This window comes from Nannospalax galili, unplaced genomic scaffold, assembly GCF_000622305.1.
Source record: "Nannospalax galili isolate Female #2095 unplaced genomic scaffold, S.galili_v1.0 scaffold224, whole genome shotgun sequence".
NCBI classification, from domain to species: domain Eukaryota; kingdom Metazoa; phylum Chordata; class Mammalia; order Rodentia; family Spalacidae; genus Nannospalax; species Nannospalax galili.
Genome location: NW_008351360.1, coordinates 638,373 through 656,403, shown reverse-complemented (window position 1 = coordinate 656,403; position 18,031 = coordinate 638,373).

Here is an 18,031-nt window from a genome sequence, read left to right as displayed (position 1 = left end):
ATATATGTGGATATATGCACATGTGAGTACAGGTGCCCAAGGAGTCCAGAGGAGGACATCAGATCCCTGGAGCTGGAGTTGCAGGCAGTTTTGAATCACCTGATGTGGGTGCTAGGAAATGAACTCTGGTCCTCTCCAAGAGCTAACAACTGTCCGTAACTCCAGTTTCAGGGGATCCGATGGCCTCTTCCATCTTCTGCGGGCGTCGCATGACATGGGTGCACTTACCTACGTGCAGGCAATACACTCATAGACATAATAATAAAAATAATAAATAAAATATTTTTTAAAAAAGAAATAAGGTAGAGAGTAGAAGAGGAAGGCTATGAGCCTCTGGCCTCCACATACGTATACACACCCACATACATACAAAAAGTGCAAGCTTCCTTGAAGGGCTGTTAAGTGTGCATGGTGTATTGGGGCACCTCAGGGTCATCTGCTCACCTTCCTTGCTCCTCTTCCCTGAAGCAGCTGATTCAGCACCCTCACTCACTGACTCACTCATACATGCATTCATCCAACAACAGATCTTTGGGTCTCTACTCTGACAAGCACTGCGATGCATAGATAAGCAGGACTAGGCCCTGATATCACCTGAAGCCAAGTCTGGTGGCCATGACCAACAAACCTCCTCCCAAAGTTAAATAGTCACCAGGGTGACAGCAGGACTGTGATTAGAGTCTGGAACACAGACAAGGGACCCACTACTTTCTGTAAGACATAGGGAGTCCCCAAGGATATATCCCGACCAAATGCAACAGAGAATTGTCCTGGAGGTGAGACTGAAGTAGAAAGCAGGAGGACCTGGAGGGAGGATGGCAAGGGGGTGGGGACTACACAGGGCCTGGGATGCTGGAAACCCAGCCACCAGCAGTGAAAGGAGGAGAGGCAAGAGAGCAAGAGCCACAGGGCAGTCCCAGAACCAAGGCCCAACCTAGTCGGCCCCCTCCTCAGAAGGGGGTAGATGTTTAACCAGGGCTCAGCCTCAGGACCCTGTTTGCAGCCCCTAAAGAAAGAGGGTGCTTCAGCCAGAATACATCACCCTTCAAGTAACAGCAGAAATCCCAACACTGGTAGGTCTTGGGGCAAACCACAAGGTGTTTGCATTCCTTAAGAAATCCTAGGTGGTGCCCTGCTGCAAGATCACACCCAGATGTCCCAGCCAAAAGGTGAATGTGGCCAAGCCAGCCACACCTTGTCCTGGTCTCCTGGTCTGTTTTGTTTTGTTTTGTTTTTTGTTTAGTTTGGTTTGGTTTGGTTTGGTTTGGTTTGGTTTGGTTTGGTTTGAGTCAAGGTCTCCCTGTGACCCCAGCTGGCCTGGAAGTTTCTATGTAGACCAGGCTAGCCTTGATCTCACAGAGTTCTATCTGCCTGCCTCCGCCTCTGCCTCTGCCTCAGCCTCCTGGGTGCTGGGATTAAAAGTGTGCACCACCATACCTGCTTTCCTGGTCTTTTAATGTGCTCTTATACATTACAAAATGTCATCTCCAAGCCTGGGCGTTTTAACCAGCAAGCAATCCCCACAGCTAAACAGTTGTCAGGGCCACAGTAGGAGTGAGTTAGAGCTTAGAACACAAATGAGGGGTCTCCACACTTTAGTACAGAAAGTATAAACAGAATAAGCTTATACAATCTAATTGGCTGTGTAGGCCCATGATTTTCCTTGTGGTCTTCTCCATTGAGCTGCATTCCACACCCACTCCAGCCTGAGTAAAGCTATTTGCATTTGAGCCTCATCTCCATTGACTACAGGTTGAAAGCTTTTCCCCAACATCACCTACAGATAGAGCTGCTCTTCACACAGTCCAGTGTGTGATCAGAAAGGGCCTCTCTCTCTCTCTCTCTGTTGACCCACAATGTACTTTGTTATGTCCTCCCTGTAGGTTCTCAACCTTTTAGCATTTTCTCCTCAGTTTCATATTTAAAGACTTTCATGGGCTGAGGAGATGGCTCAATCAGTAAAGTGCTCACACAAGCATGAGGACCTGAGTTTGGATCCCCAAAACACACATAAAAAGTCTGAGCATGATGGCATGTGTCCTTAATCTTCTGCTGGGAAGGCAGAGACAGGAGGATCCTTAGGATTACTGGCCAGCCAGTCTAGCTGAATCAGCAAGCTCAGGTTCAGTTAGAGACCTAATCTCAAAAAATAAGATGGAGAGACAGGGGAAAACAGCTGACATCAACCTCTGGCCTCCACACACATGTGCAAACATGTAAACACATACATATATCATACATTATTTTTATTTTATGTATATGAGCATTTTGCCTGCATGTATGTAAGTGCACCCATGCATGTAATGCCCATGAAGACCAAAAGCAGGCCTCAGATCACCTAGAACTGGAGTTATGTATGGTTGTTAGCCACCATGTGGGTGCTGGGAACTGAATCTGGGCCTTCTGCAAGAGCAGTCGGTGCTCTTAACTGCTGAGTCATCTCTCCAGACAATAAAGAGATGCCCCACTACACACAATTTTTTAATTTAAGTAATCTGTACAGAATATTGAAGTACTGATGAACTCTTTAAAAGCCCATTAGCTGCCTGTGTTGTCTCCTGACAGAGCTGATCAAGGATTCTCTAAGAAACTTAGCAAGAGGTAGCCTCTAGACCCAGAGTGCGTTCACATTCCTCATCACAAAGTTCTTTGGAGTGACACAGCAGTCCGCACATGAGTTCTTGTCTTCTCCAGTCCTTATCAATATGTGATCTTATCCTTTATCTGATGGCTGAATTTCTAGCATGACATAGTATCTTGTTTCAATTCTTGCTTGTATTGAGAAGATATCTTCAAGAATTTGTTAGTTATTTGGACTTCCATTCCTATGAATTACCTGGTAATTTGTGCAGGAGCATTCCACTTTCCTTGCTTAGTCCTGTTGGTTTTCCACATATTGTGTCTCTATTCCTTCCAGAATGAAACAACCCCCCCCAACAAACAAGGAGGCTCTTGAGGCTCATGAAACTCCAAAGACACTCCTAAATCCCCTTCATGTTATACAAACAGCAAACAATTGCTGGGTAGAGGAAGGTCTTCAGTGATGTAACAGCCTGCACCTTTTACAAGGAGCTCCAGGGATGCAGCTGTTTGAGCCATCACCTGTGCTGGGGTGGAATTTTTAGTGAACAGATGCTTTGAGTAATCTATGCTCCTGTAACAGAAATCAATTCATTGGTTCACCAACCTAGACTTGAATGGAATTATTCCTTACTGTGGCATTGCCCTTTCTATACAGGGAAAGAGAAATTGATAACCCAGGAAAAGCACCACAGTTCCTCATTATAATTTTCATAGAATAAAAAATTCTTTAATTTATAGGAAAAATAATGTTGAACTTTATGCTTTAGGGTTATGATTCAACAACAATGTTCAAGTAATTGCTTAGCCTCTGCTGTTTCCCCTGGACTCTGGAAGGCACCACATTGGTCTTGCACCCTAAGTGTCTATAACTTCTTTTATATTATTTCATGAATAAATATTTACAGAACAAGACCAGACTATGCACATTGTCAGAAGTCAATAAATGGAAGCTGTTTGTTTTAATGAGTGACATTTTTTTCTCTCAAAGGAAAGCTCAATGGAAATATAATGAAGCAATCTTCTGCAAAGGGAAATGCAAAGCTAAAGACACAGAAACTGAGATGCCAACACTGATGAACAGGAAAGATGAAGAAAGAATGTAAGATCCAGAGGATGGGGAGGAGTTAATGTTAGGGTTCCAAACAGCAGCAGCTTCCCCCCTCCCCAACAGGGACCCACAGACTTTGGAGCCCGAAAAAGGGAACTTAGCTGATAAGCACCTTGACCTTTGAGGTCAAGAAGAACAAACTCTGCTGAGAAGGAGCCCGAAAAAGGGAACTGAGCTGATAAGCACCTTGACCTTTGAAGTCAAGGGAAACAAACTCTGTTGAGAAGCAGCCTGCCTTTCCTCTGATCTCCAAAGACAGGATAAGCAGATTCTACCTGATAACCAGCAATTTTAGAAGCTGTTTTTCTCTTAAGAGGGAAAAAGTAAACACTTCCAGACCCTAATCCTACCTGCTTTTCCTGCTTCCCCCTCCCTGATTTCTCCCTCAAACATTCCCCCTTCTACACCCTAAAGCCCCCGTATATAAAGTCCCAGCTCACAGCCTGTGGGCTGACATCTTTCCCTTCTCTGCCCTTCGCTGATGTCTTTCCCTTCCTTGCCCTCCACTGACATCTTTCCCTTCCCTTACATCTTTCCCTTCCCTGACATCTTTCCCTGACATCCTTCCCCTTCCCTTTTCCCTGACATCTTTCCCTTCCCTGCCCTTCCCTGACATCTCTCCCTTCCCCGAGGGAAAGGTGCCCCGTGCGAAATAAAGCTGTATCCCGCTGAGAATTCCATCTGTGCCTCGGTGCCTTCCTCCATCCGTGCCGCCCTCTCTCTCTCCAACATTCCCACCTATCAGTAGGAGGATTACCAAGAGTTCAAAGCCTGGGCTTTGGGCTACAAGATGAGTTTTAGGCCAACCTGAGCTATACAGTAAGATGTAAGACCACACCTCAAAAAAGAAATAAACCAAAAAATCTTTGCAAAGCATTCTTCTATTCATATGCAAGCATTTTGGTGGACTTTTTAGATCTTTTGTCCCATAAAAGACCAAAGTTATTACCACAGATTTTAAAAATTAAATAAATAACTATATCATTAGAGCTGACTGAGCAATCCTGACTCAAGCCTTCCCGGAAAATTTTATTTTCAACATTTATTCATCTAGTCATTGCTGTGGTCTTTACTTGATTGAGTTTATTAAAAACCAAATTTACCCAGGCCCTGGGCAAGGCAGTGAGATGAGGATGAGTAAACCAGCAGCTACAACTCTGTCGCCATGTAGGATGAGCCCCATCCGGTTTCCTGATAATGCTCTGTCAGAATGACCAGCTAGCCAGGCAGAAAAGCTGGGAAGATGGCTCAATCGGTAAACTGCTTGCCCCAAAAGGAAAGTATAACCAAAGATTTAAGGGGCCAATATAATTTCATAAGAGTCCATATGCATAGCTAAAGGCTACATAACAAGCAACAATGCCAGACAGGCGATACCTTCTTTTGAGTTGTTGGCCAGAGTGAACAAAGGGATTCCCAGATAGTAACCCAGCATGGAACTGGGAAAGTGAACAGCAGACCCCAATCTTATCCAAAGGAATATTGACAACTCATTGCTGCTAGATGAGGAACAGCTGACCCACCCAAAACAAAGACTTCTAGATAGGCTGACTAGATTCATCAGAGGGGCAAGTAGTGGGGAATGGCTGGGGTGCTGACAGCACAGCAAACAGTAGCAGGGATATCAAAGTATAAGGGCTCTAGTGGGAGAAGGGAGGCTATGGGAGGGTGCTACCTGGGAAGTGGGTGTTAAAATTAATTAATTAATTTTAAAAAAACCTGGCACACATTTGTAATCCCAACACTGAGAAGGTAGATAAAGGCAGATCCCTGCAGCTCACTGGTCAGCCAACCCAGACTACTTGGAAATCTCAGGCCAGTGAGAGACCCTGTCTCAAAAAAGAAGATGGAAAGTAACCTGAGGAACAACACCCAAGGTTGTCCTCTGGCCTCCACATGCATGCAAACACACATGCACATGCACTCCTCCCCATACACATGCACCTCAAACACATGACATGCACATACACATGCACACACACAATTAAATCAAACAATTATTAAATTAGACAATTATTAATTAAATTAAACAATTAGGGCCTATTCATATGATGGAACAACTAAGAAACGCAACCTCTACTCAACACGAGCCAACCTCAGTTACAACATTGAGGTATGCAGGCAGTGACTAATCAATATGGGAAGATCAAAGCTGGGTCATCTTGGCTGATATGAGACCTTGCAGAAGCTTTTAAGCATCATTATAGTCAACATGTCATTGTGGTTTCAATACATGTTTGTCTAATGATCCCATGAAACTAAGCATCTTTCATGTGCCTTCTGTGATTTGCATCTCCTCTTTGGGAAAATGTCTGCTGACGTGTGTGTGTGTGTGTGTGTGTGTGTGTGTGTGTGTGTGTGTGTGTTCTGTGTGGGTGTATGTGTCCATATGTGCAGAGGCCAGAGGTCAGCCTCCGTGTCATTCTTAAGGAGTCACCACCTTATTCTTTGACACAGGGTCTCTTGCTGGGACCTGAGGCTCACCATTAGGCTACGCTGGCTAGCCAGTGAGCCCCAGGGATCTTCCTGTCTCCATCTCCCAAGCACTGGGATTACAAACACCTGCCCCAAACTGCCTGGTTTTTTATATAGGTACTGGGGGTTAAAGTCGGGTCCTTGGGTTTTCACACAAAACACTTTACCAACAGAGCTGTTTCCCTAGCCCCTGCTAACTATTTCCAGTTGGTTTATGTTCTTATGCTGAATTAAAGAGCCCTTAACATTTCATTATTAATCTTCCTCTATCTCATATATTATTTGCAAACATCTGCCAGGTGGCTTACCTTTTCACTTACTTGGCAATGTTTTGGCTGGAGAGATGGCTCCACAATTAAGAGCACTGGCTGTTCTTGCAGGAGTCCCAGGCTCGAATCCCAGCACCCACATGGTGGCTGACAACTGTCCGTAACTCCAGTTCCATGGGATCTGATGCCTTCTTCTGTCCTTCACAGGCACTGTAGGACATGGGTCCACTTACATACATGCAGGTAGAACGCTCATACACATAAAATTTAAAAAAGATCAGAAACTCATTTTTATTAAATGCAGCCTATCAATCTCTTTGGTATATCATGCTTTTAGAATACAATTTTAGAAATCTTTCTGTAATCTGAAAAAACTAAGATTCCACTATGTTGTTTTCTATAAGATTTATAGCCTGCACATTTTGCATTTAACATTGTGTTAAATTTTCTAGTTAATTCTTACCTGTAAGTTCTGATACTACTTTTCTGTATGGTGGATAGGTTAAAGTTTCTTTTTTCATGTGGATACCAAGTGTTTCAATACCTTTTTAAGATTATCTCCTTTATTACATCTCTTTGTATCGTTTTCAAAATCAGTTCTGTATACGTTATTCTCTTTCTTGATTTTTTTGCCTTGTTTCACTGATCTTTCATCCATAGTTAATGTTTTATTATTACAGCAATATAAGAGGTCATTTTATGCATATGTGATATATGTATGCATGTATATGTATTTGTGTATATACACGTGTGTCTTCCTCTGTCACTAAAGAACTCGGGTCCTCATGCTTGCTCATCAAGCACTTTGCAGATTGAGCCATCACCCCAGCCTCAGTATAGCGAGTCTTAAACCATGGAGTGCTAGACTTCACACATTGTTTGTCAGAGCTATTTAGGATTCTCTAGGTAATTTGAACTACTACACTGTGTTAGTTTTGTGAAAATATACCTTCCAGAAACAAGTTTAAGGGAGTAGAGCTTTATATAGCCTCACAGTCCAGCATGGTGGAGAAGGTATGGCAAAGCAGCTCTAAGGACCAGGAGTGTATACCAGAGCCCCTCACACGGTGACCCAGCAGGAATCAGCCAGCTAGCAGGACCTGACCCTTAACCTCAAAGACCAGTCCCAGAGAACCATCTCCAACAACCAGGTCTCAAAACTTCCCAAACAACAGCACCACCTGGAGACCAGGTCTTCCAAACTGCAGGGACATTTCAGATCCAAACTATAGCACATATAAACTTGAGAATTTGCATATTATTTTCCACAAGAAAAACCTCCTGCTCTTCATGTTCTTTGAGTTCATGTGGAATCTATAGATAGCTCTTAAGAACATTGAGTCTTCTGCCCCACTTGCATAGCAGATCCCGCTGCTATTAGCTTGTTCTTGTATTTCTCAGTAATGTCTGGCAATTGACCTATGAAGGTCTTACACATGGCCTGTGTTAACTTTCTCTAAATGTTTTTTAATTTTTTAAAACTATTTTACTTATTATTTTTATTTTGTGTGTATGGGTGTATTGCCTGCATGTATGTAAGGGCACCCATATCATGCAGTGCCCACAGAGGTCAGAAGAGGGTATCAGAATCCCTTGGACTTGGAGTTATGGACATTTAACCATGATTTGGGTGCTGGGAATCAAACCTGAGTCCTCTGCAAGAACAGCCAGTGTTCTTCTCTTCAGCCCCATATTTTGTGATTTTTAATACTATTCTAAAAACTACTTTGGGAGGAGGGCTTGTGTACATATATGTGTGTGTGTGTGTGTGTGTGTGTATGTGTGTGTGTGTGTGTGTGTATGTGCACATGGCAACCTCAGGTACCACCTACCCTGCATTTTGAGACATGTTTTCTCACTGGCCTAGAAATCACCAAGGAGGCTAGGCTGACTGACCAGAAAACACCAGGGTCTACCTCCCCAGCACTGAAATTACAAGTATGGATCACTACACTCAGTTTCTTTTACATGGGTTCTGAGACCCAAACTCAATTCTTTGTGCTTGCAAAGATGGTAAGCAGATTACAGACTGAGCTATCTCCCCAGCCTAATGCTATAGCTTTTAACATTAAATTTCACTTTTTTTAATTTATAAGTTTGTAATAGTAGATTTTGTTAATTTTACAATTTAGAATTAGTGGAGAATATACATAGTGGTGGAGCACATTGAGGCATTTGGAAAGCCAGACCACATCTTATCAATAATACAAATTAAATCAAATTTGAAAATTCTGAGTTGGTATCATGCTGAACACATTCTCTGATGACAATGCAACTGAATTTAAATCAAAAAGTTGCAAGATATTGCCTCCCCATTTTTTATAAATACCAAGGTAAATACTTCAAATGAGAAATCATGGAATCGGGCCACATTTTAAAGGAATTATCCCTCACGTACAATATATTAAAGCTTTTTGGTGTTATTTGTTGTTGTTTTTAAATAATTTATTGAGAATTTCATACATGCATATAAGGTGTTTTGATCAAACCCATTGGAGGCAGTTGGAGTGCTCCTTCAGTGGGCCCACCCCCTCCCCTCCAACTCCTCCCGTTTCTCCCCATCACTTTTTTTCTGATAACTTCATGTACTCTTTCTTCTTCTTTTATTTATTTATTTTTATAGGGTTTTTGGCTTCTCTAACATTCCCCCCTCTGAAGAGATAACCCTAAAGTCTTTTAAGGACTAGGTAAAAGCTCACAAATACTTTTGACATTTTTGGCCTTTGGAACAGAGTATGTTGCTAAGAGGCCAAAGGACATTTTTACTTTTAGCCAAGAAACTGGCTACTTTTCTTTGGGGTCTTTTTACCCTAACTGCCTAACCAATTCCTACCTCCTATTCTTATCACACCATCCTCTGAAGAGGTTACCCAAATTGCCAATAGGGAAATGGGACGCAGACCGATCTGGCTTCTTCAATGATGAACAGGAGCACAGGGTGAGGCAATTGGAGTGCCCCCTCAGTGGTTCTATCTAAAACACTTCCGAATTACATAACTCTTAACTTTAAGGTGAAAAGAAAGTCATTGAATCATGGATAGGAGATGTGAAGGAGAAGAAAAGGCAAGAGTAATAAGCATTACAAGTTCTAGACAGGGAACTAGAAAAAAGTCAGAAAAGGGTAATTTCCAAATGTTCATATGAGAGTGCATTGGAATTTCTTGACAAGGGCTTCCAAAAGCATCCCTCTATTGGGTTCCTCCTCATTTTTCCTTTGTCTTCCAAGGCTGGACTCCAGAGTGATGGATTCAGGATTTGCTTTCAAGTATTTTCATAGCTGTTAGAGCAGTTAGAATCAGTGTCAGTTCCCTCTCAAAGGCTTCTAGAGAGGGGGAGAAAACAAATCTATCCATCATTTTAGAATAATAGCTGGTTGTCTCCCTTAGCTAAAGGTGGGTACTACTGTATTGGAGACCAAGATTTGAAGTCTTACATCTGAGCAGCACTTTCTGATTAGGGACAAAATCATCAATGAGAAATAATTGTCTGAACAACTTTTTTAATAGACTTAAGCCTAATATCTAGGAAGTGTAATCCCTTGAAATCTTAAAGAAGTACACTGATGACTTTACTGTTTGATTATACTTACCTTTTGGGTGTTTAAGACCATACAGTTGGCCCAAATAAATCAATTTATATTACTTAAGGTCATTTGAGGATCTGTTCCTCAGGGGTCACATGGGCTTGGGAGGAGCTCCTGGCCCCTCTCTTTTACTAGTTCCATCTATGTGAAGATAAGTCAAAGGTCCTGCTTGACCATGTGTGGCTTCACTTGGAAGAATGAACAAGATGTTTCCTCTGAGTTGACCCTCCTCTTTGTAAACTGGACACTGGTTCAAGTCCATCTGCTGGGGTCTCCATGTCCTCTCTGAACAAGAGGACAGGTGACTCACCACAGTTACAGGACATTTTGAGAGATGTTCCATAGTATTCTGGAACTTAGTCGACCTTGGAGGGCCACATTAGTATAGGCCTCAAACTATGTCTGTCAAATATCCAATAAGGTTAGTTCCACCAGTCTGGTACTTTTAATTATCATGTGCTATGTAGATAAGGATTGGGTAAATAAAAAAATACTCCCAGATAAACCTGGACTAGATATATATTTTGTTCCTTAAACTAGTTGACTAAATTATAACTATAGACGTTTTAAGACTATGTGTATATTATTTTTGTCTCATCCTTTATATATCATAACAAACCTACACAGACCTTCATCACTTGCTTAGTCTTTCTCATTTTGTTCTATTTTGGAAAATACTCCATTCCCATATCCTTTTAACATCTTCTACATTCTCATTTTCTTTTTTAAAAAATAATTATGAGACATAATAGCATGAACAAATAAATTTTCCATCTGTTGTAAGAACTCTTTTCCTGGGGATACTAAGCAATGCTTATTCCCTTTTAAGGTTCTCGTGTCAAGCCAATGTTTGATTAAAGTTTTACTGGGGAACCAATGAATTTATTGAGCTTACTTACCGAGACAACTGAGGGGTTGCTGAGGTGTATGTATGACCTGAGGGTATGCCCACTGGAAAGCGTTTACCCAGCATGAGTCATGCCTACTCTTCCTAGCCTTCCCCAGTTTGTATACTTTAGCCTTTCCAACATCCAGGATGCCATGTGTGACTAGGGCCAAATTATATACAGTTGGCTAGGAAGAGTGGCTGGATAATCCAGGGAGGATCCAAAGACCCTGCTTGGCCCTCCTTTAATGAATGAGCACAACGGTCAACAAGCCCAATTGTGACGATGTTTAACAATCAGGCTCAGCTGAAGTCGTGATGATGGTAGTTATTTCATGCAAAAGGGACTGTTGTATAGCATCACCTTATTAAATGGACCTGGAATTTAAAAGGATTTGGTGCTAGGGTCACATATGAGGGAGAACATACATCGTTTGTTTTTCTGAGTCTGTGTTAATTCACATAGTATAACAGTTTCTAGATCATCCATTTAGCTGCAAATTTCATTATTTCATCTTTCTTTACTGCTGAATAGAACTCCATTGTGTAAATAGACCACAGTTTTGTTAACCACTCGTCAGTTGAAGGACACTTAGGTTGCTTGCATCTCTTAGCTATTGTGAAAAGAGCAGCAACAAACATGATTGTACAAGTGTCTCTACAGTACGATGAGTCCTTTGGGTATATGACAAGGAGTGGTATAACCGGGCCATATGGGAGGTTCATTTTTAATTTTTTTAAGAATTCTCCACACTGTTTTCCATAGAGGCTGCATGAGTTTGCAATCCCACCAGCAGTGAATGAGTGTTCCCTTTTCTCCACATCCTCGCCAGTATTTGATATCATTTGTTCTCTTGATCCTAGCCAGTCTGATTGGGGTAAGGTGATACCTTAGGGTGGTTTTAATTTGCATTCCCTAATTACTAACGATGTTGAACACTCTTTGAGATGTTTCTTAGCCATCTCTCTGTTTAGATCTTTAGCCCATCTTTTAATGAGGTCATTCGGTTTCTCAATTCTTTGTTTTTTGAGTTCTTTATATATTCTGCATGTTAAACCTCTGTCAAATGTGTCACTGGTGAATATTTTTCCCCATTCTGTGGGTTTGCTCTTCACTTTTTTGATTGTTTCTTTTGCTGTACAGAAGCTTTTCAGTTTAATGAGGTCCCACTTGTTGATTGTTGACCTTAATTCCTGAGCAACTTCTGTCTGATTTAGAAAATCCTCTCCTACACCTATATCTTGTAGGGTACTGCCAATATTTTCTTCTAATGGTTTCAGGGTTTCCAGTTGCATGTTGAGGTCTTTGATGCATTTAAATTTGACTTTTGTGCAAGGTGAAAGATAGGATCTAGTTTCATTCTTCTACATGTGGAGATCCAGTTTTGCCAGCACCATTTGTTGAAGATGCTGTCTTTCCTCCACTGTGTGTTCTTGGCACCTTTGTTAAATATCAGGTGGCTGAAATTGCATGTACTTGGTTCGGATCTTCAATGATGTCCCATTGCTATATATGTCTATTTTTGTGTCAGTACCATGCTGTTTTAATGACTGTAGCTCTGTAGTATAATTTGAGATCTGGTACTATAATCCCCCCAGTGTTGTTCTTTGTGCTCAGGGTTGCTTTGGCTATCCAGGGTCTTTTGTGCTTCCATATGAATTTAAGCATAGTTTTTTCCTAATTCTGTGAAGTATGTCATAGGCATTTTGATTGGGATTGCACTGGATCTATATATTGCTTTTGGTAGGATGGTCATTTTAACAACATTAATTCTTCCAATCCATGAACATGGGAGGTCCTTCCATCTCCTGGTGTCTTTCTTAATCTCTTTCTTTAACGATTTAAATTTTTCATTGTAGAGCTCTTTGGTGTCTTTGGTCAGATTTATTCCAAGATATTTTATTTTTCTGCAGCAATTGAGAATGGGAGCATTTCCCTGTATTCTTTCTCCAATTGCTTGTTATTGTTGTATGGAATGGCTACTGATTTTTGTAGAATGATTTTATAACCTGCCACTATACTGAAAGTGTTGATCAGTTCTAGAAGTTTTCTGGTGGAACTTTTGGGATCTCTTATAGTAGCATATCATCTGCAAAAAGTGATAGTGTGACCTCTCCTTTTCCAATTAGTACTCCATTAATTTTCTTCTCCTGTCTTATTGCTCTAGCAAGAGTTTCAAGTACTATGTTGAAAAGGAGTGGAGATAATGAACATCCTTGTCGTTTGTTATATATGGCTTTAATTATGTTGAGGTATGTTCCCTCCAGTCCAATTCCCTCTAGGACTTTGAACAGAAATGCATGTTGAGTTTTGTCAAAGGCCTTCTCTGCATCTATTGAAATCATTATGTGGTTCTTGATTTTGAGCCCATTTATACGATTTATGACATTTATTGACTTACGTATATTGAACCATCCATGCATCTCTGGGATAAAGCCTACTTGATCATGGTGAATGATCTTTTTGATGTGTGTCTGTATGTGGTTTGAAAGTACTTTGTTGAGAATTTTTGCATCCATGTTCACTAAGGATATGGGTCTATAGTTTTCTTTTCTGGTTGTGTCTTTATGGGTTTGGGTATTAAAGTGATTCTGGCTTCATGGAATGAATTTGGGAATTCTCCCTCTGTTTCTATCATTTTGAATAATTTAAGTAGTATTGGTTGGAGGTCTTATTTAAATGTCTGGTAGAATTCTGCAGTAACTCCACCTAGGCCTGGGCTTTTTTAGTTGGGAGGCTTCGTATTACTGTTTCAATTTCCTTATATGTTATGGGTCTGCTTAAACTGTTGATCTCTTCTTGGTTTAACTTTGGTGGTTCCCATGATTTTAGATATCCATCCATTTCTTTTAGATTTTCAAATTTATTGGTATATAGGTTTTTAAAATATTCTCAAAAAGACAAAAAACATATTCCCTTATAATGTTCTGGATCTTTTGGCTGTCTGTTGTGATGTTTCCCCTTTCATCTCTACATTTGTTCTTTCTTTTTTTTTTGTTTAACTGTGCTAAGGTTTTGTCTATCTTGTTTAGCTTTTCAAAGAACCAGCTCTTAGATTCATTGATTCTTTGTATTGTTTTCTTTGTTTCCATTTCATTAATTTCTGCTCTGATTTTTGTTATTTCTTCTCTTCTGCTGGGTTTGGGTTTCATTTGTTCTTGCCTTTCCAGTGTCTCGAGTCGCAGTGTTAGGCCATTTATTTGGAATCTTTCTAATTTTATAGTTGTTTCTCTCTTTTAATGTAGGCACTTAGAGCTATAAACTTCCCTCTTAGGACTGCTTTAATGTGTGCCAGATGTTGTGTTCTGTTGTATTGTCCTTTTCATTGAATTCCAGGAATTTTTTTTATTTCTTTTCTAATTCCTCCTTTGACCCACTCATTGTTTAGGAGTGTGATGTGCAATCACCACAAGTTTGTGTAGTGACTAGGGCTTTCTTCAGTGTTAATTTTGAGCTTTATTGCATTGTGGTCCAATAGAATGCATAGAATTATTTCAAGTTTTTTGCATGTGTTGAGGTTTGTTTTGTTGCCCAGTATGTGGTCAATTTTTGAAAAATTTCCAATTGGGTGCTGAGTAGAAAGTGTCTTCTTTGTTGTTTGGGTGGAATGATTGAAAGATGCCTGTTAGGTCCATTTGATGTATGGTATCATTTAATTCAGACATCTCTCTCTGTATTCTTTGTCCAGTTGACCTGTCTAATGGAGACAGTGGGGATTGAAGTTCCCTACTATTACTGAGTTGGGGTTATTCTGTGTCTTAAAGTCCTGTAGTGTTGTTTTAATGAATTTGGGTACACCAGAGTTTGGTGCATATATGATAAGAATTGCAATATCTTCTTGGTTAACTGTTACTTTGATCAGAATGAGGTGACCCTCTTTATCTCTTCTGATTAGTTTTACTCTGAAGTCTATTTTGTCAGATATTAGAATTGAAACCCCTGCTTGTGTCTTAGTGCCATTTGCTTGGAATATTCTTTTCCATCCTTTTACCTTAAGGTAGTACCTGTCCTTGAAGGTCAGATGGGTTTCTTGCAGACAGCATAGAGATGGATTTTTGTTTCTTCATCCATTCACTTAGCCTGTGCCTTTTAACTGAGGAGTTCAGTCCATTGATATTTAAGGCTATTATTGAAAGATGTGTATTGGTTGCCATCATTTTGATTGCTGTTTGTATTCCCTGTCTAATTTTGTGTTTCCTAGATTACACCTTTTTTTATTTTCTTTCATTGCCCCTAGGGTGTAGTTCTTTCTCTCTCTGCTCTCTGTATTGCTTCAAGTATTCTTTGAAGGGCTGGTTTTAGAACATGTATTCTTTCAGGCTATTCATGTCATGGAAGATTTTTCTTTCCCTCTCAACTATAGTAGACATTTTGACTGGCATCTATTGTCATGTAGAACTGGAAATACCTTGGTCCAGGCTCTGCTGGCTTTCATAGTTTGCATTGATAAGTCAGTTGTCATTCTGATGGGCTTTCCTTTGTATGTGACTTGTTTCTCTTTTGCTCCTTTCAGTATTTTCTCTTTGTTCTGCACATCTAGTGTTTTTACTGTGATATGTCAGGGGCTGCCTTTCCTTAATACTGGGACATTCTCTTCTACAATCCTGTTTAAGATCTGGTCAACAACATTAACCTGAAATTCTTCTCCTTTTTCTATTCCTATGATCCATAGATGTGGTATTTTCATCATGTCCCACATCTCTTGTATATTCCATTCCCGTGGTTTTTAAATTTTTCCATAATCTTGGCTTGAGTGGTCCAATTCTTCAACTTTAGCCTCCAGTGTTGATATTCTGTTTTCCATTTCATTCATTCTAGAGGTGAGGCTTTCCCCTCTTGTTTCAAGTTGGCTTATTGAGTTTTCACTTCCTTCTTCATTTATGCCTGAGTTTTCTTCAATGTTTCTGTCTCTTTTGTGAATTCATTCAGAAGTTTATTCCTATCTTCTTTTCATTCTTTGATTGGTTTGTTTGTGTGTTCTCTAAATTCATTGAATTCCTTGATCATGTTTATGATTGTTCTTTTAAATTCAGTGTCCTGGGTTATCTCTAGGGAGTTCTCCTTGTAAAACTCTTCTACGGGATTGGTGGAGTTTGGTGGGAACATAGTGTTTTGGCTTTCCATTTAATATGCTTTTGTTGTTGATTTTGGCATGTGAATTTCTTTTGTTGTTTATGATTCTGACATGAGAATTAAGTTGAAGTATACTTCTGTTTGTATTATATGGGTACCTAGATCCTTTCTTTACTGGTTAGGTAAAGCTGGTTGGTACAGGGTTCAGGTTCTCTCAGGTTTAATTTGGAGGGAACTGATGGCTTCAGATCAGCTATTCAGGAGTACCCACAGAAGCCCAATTCAGGTTACAGTCAGGCACACTCATGTTTCCTTCACCACGTGGAGGCAGGATCTGGGTGCAAGGCAGTCTCCTGCATTCTCAGGCCCTCTGGCAGAAGGAGGCCAGAGCAAGGTCAGAACTCAGCACTCTCTGGCAGTCTGCTGAGATCAAAGCCCCTACACCAATGGAGATTGAAACCCACCGTCTCAGGCTGTCTGCTAGGATCTCAGCCTTAGCCTATGGAAGCCAGATCTGCCCTGGGGACTTGAGAGGAGCCTCACGAAATCCCAGGTAGGGGGATGGGTATGGCACAATTAGGTGAAGCTCATCACCACATGGAGGCAGGATCCATCTGAGTTCAGGCAGTCCCCTGCATTCTCAGGCCCTCTGCCAGAGGGAGGTCAGAGGGAGTCCAGGACTCGGCACTCTCTGGTGATCTGCTGAGATCAGAGCCACTACACCAACAGAGGTCTGAACCCACACTCTCAGGCTGTCTGCTCTAAATTTCAGTTTTTATAGATAAAAACAGTTAATTTTTATTTTTATTTTATGTGTATGAGTGTTATGCCTGCATGTGTGAAGTGTACCATTGTCATGCAGTGCCTGCAAAGGACAGAAGAGAGCATCAGATCTCCTGGAACTGGAGTTACAGATGGTTGTTAGCTGCCATGAGTTCTGAGAACTGATCCCATGTCCTCTTCAAGAGTAGTTAGGGCTTTGGACTGCTTAGCCATCTCTCTAGTCCAATACAGTTAATTTTTATGTTTATTTATCTTGCTACATGAATTTATTAGTTTAGCTGTTTGTCAATATATTGTATATTCTGCCTAGATAAACAGGTCTTCTGTGAAAAATCTTACTTCTTCCTTTCTATCCTGTATGTCTTTTACTTCTTTCTCATGCTTTGTGAGACTGGCTGAGATTTCCAGTACAACATTAAGAAGTGATGAGAGCAGGTGGACATCCTTACTTTCTACCTGATCTCTGAGTGTAAGTATTTATACTTTCAGCATTAAACATGGTATCACCTGTACGTTTTGAGTAGATGCCTTTTTCAGTTAAGATGATTCCATTTTATTCCTAACTTATTGAGAATTTGTATTAGGAATAAATATTGAATTTTATCAAATGCTTTTTCTACATTCATTGAAATGGGTCCTGTGCATGCTTCAGACACAGGGCTTTGAGCAATGGAGTTGGAATTGACCTAGAGGCCTTCTACCTGAAGTTTGGCTATCATAATGCTAGATGATAATATGCCAACTGTTAAGGGAGAAAAACAATTAATGGCCCAACCCAGCCCTAAACCCTAATAACCATAATGACAAGCACAGCAAACCACCTCTATCAGTGCAGTCATGTGGCACTGTTGTCTGGGGGGCAATCAAACAGCTATCTAATTGGACTTAAAGCCCTCTCAATGAGAGTGAACTCGTGGGTAGCACTGTAAACTCAGCCAAACACACATGGTAGAAGAAGACATAGATCCTAAAGAAAGCCCTATCTCTTTCATATCTCTAAACAAATTAAATTTCTTACCATATGCTAAATATGGATCCTTATATTTACAGATAAGCATACCATATGGCACTCATCAAAGAAGCTTCTTTTTGCAACAGATGGCAGCTACTACAGAATCCCACTACTGATCAAACACAGAGAATATACATCTGAGAGATGCCAAGTACTAGTATGCATCTAGAGTTGAATCTCTACACCTAAGGTTCATGGAACATATCAGAACAAGAGGTAGAGAGAAAACTAATTCATCCCTCAACTCTTGTAAGTAGT